This window comes from Solanum dulcamara, chromosome 6 (genome assembly GCF_947179165.1).
Source record: "Solanum dulcamara chromosome 6, daSolDulc1.2, whole genome shotgun sequence".
In the NCBI taxonomy this organism is placed as follows: domain Eukaryota; kingdom Viridiplantae; phylum Streptophyta; class Magnoliopsida; order Solanales; family Solanaceae; genus Solanum; species Solanum dulcamara.
The window spans coordinates 32,552,865-32,554,494 of NC_077242.1; the positions used below are offsets into that span (position 1 = coordinate 32,552,865).

The following is a 1,630-nucleotide window of genomic DNA, read 5'->3' on the forward strand; positions in this document are numbered from 1 at the left end:
CTTTCCAGTTCCTTTACCACACATCATATTGCACCCTTTACACGAACATGTGTAGGAGCTTAAAGTAGCCCGAAAGATGCTTTAGCATCACCATACTAGTTTGTACGTAAACCTATATCGTTTCTTACTTCCTTCCTCTACTTACCCTTGAGTTTCCTCATATTCCAGTATAGGAGAGATCTCTCATCCTTTCCTTGTTTTGCTGCTTGTACACCACAATATTAGTAGTCAGTAACTTTGTTACCAACATCTTACCTTCAGTCGAGTATAGCCTGGCTATTCCTTACAGTATGTTTTAAGTTCTCATCGTAATTCTCTTGTTGTATTCATCCTCTTTGTGTGAACCTATTCTTTGATGTCATACTATTCAAGTCCTTACTATTAATTCTCCGCACTGTCTCTGGTATCATGGCTTTTATCCATTTATTGCTGGACTTTAGATCCTATTAACTCGTGTCAGTATGGGATCTCACTTGAAGCCACTTCCCCCCTTTAGGGTGTACCCATGTCACTATCTGTTGTGTTCTACCTTACGCCTTTATTTCCAATTTTCCAATACGTATGATTCTTTTCCAACACATTCGGTATACTGCACCATATCTATGCCTTTCTTTATATCTTCCATACCTTTGGTTGCCTAGGTACGACAACTTAACATAATCATGAGGTGCTAATCTAGTCTAATTATGGGTACTCGAGTCACGTAGCAATTTATTCGAAGCCATTTGCCATTTATTTTGATCAACAACTAGCTAGGGCTTATAGTCGTTTCCAATCCTCAAATAGGCAGTACTTACCTTCCGACGCTTGGTGTCCCAAGCTTTGTCATAGTCCTAGCCTTATCCCAGTGGGTACCACTTGTCCCTTTAATGAATTCACAATGCGCTAGTTGTTTTGCAAAGCTACATCCCCTATCTCAAAGGGTCTTATCATCTTTCACGGTGGAGTTACGTATCCACAATACTTCTTTATATCAACAATGCCATGCACGACCAACGTGTATATATACATACATATCATCTCATATCACAGCCACACAGGGCTTCCCAGGGGGTCACCCATCCTAATATTACTCTTGCCCAAGCACGCTTAACTTCGAAGTTCTGATGGGATTCGATACGTTAGTGCTGGTATGATCGCACCCTCCCTCGTGGGGCGCATATCTATCGAAGAAGACGATGACCCAGCAGCTAATCCAGTAGGCCAAGCTGCACCGCCCAAGTTACCCTTCTTAGTTAGTCTTATCCTTAATATATCGTTCTATCCAGAACTACCAGTCTTTCCTAAATCATTTTCCTTTTATTTCAAGGGAAATTTGGGCAGAGTTTCCTTTGTATTTTTTACTATCTCAACACTTGCACGCAGAAAATGCCAACAATGCCTCACAGGGGCAATACGCATAAAGATACATATATACGTATCATATCACGTCATATCGCAGCCTCACAGGGCGCCTAATATCAACAATAGTATAACTGATGGACTTACCTCGTATGTCCAACTCGAACTACACCTGTTTAGACTTTCCATCTACTTTTCCTTTCAATTTTCAACTTTACATGTCAACCATAATTCAATACCTTACCTGGCACCTATCATTCATGCCTTGCTTACTTGCGTGCTGTGTAAC

General features: G+C 40.9%; 1 pseudogene; it reads right to left on the bottom strand.

Moving 5' to 3' along the window:
* Window positions 1-1,026: 1,026 nt before the first annotated feature.
* LOC129893550 (5S ribosomal RNA) lies at window positions 1,027-1,144 on the bottom strand (annotated as a pseudogene).
* Window positions 1,145-1,630: the final 486 nt, after the last annotated feature.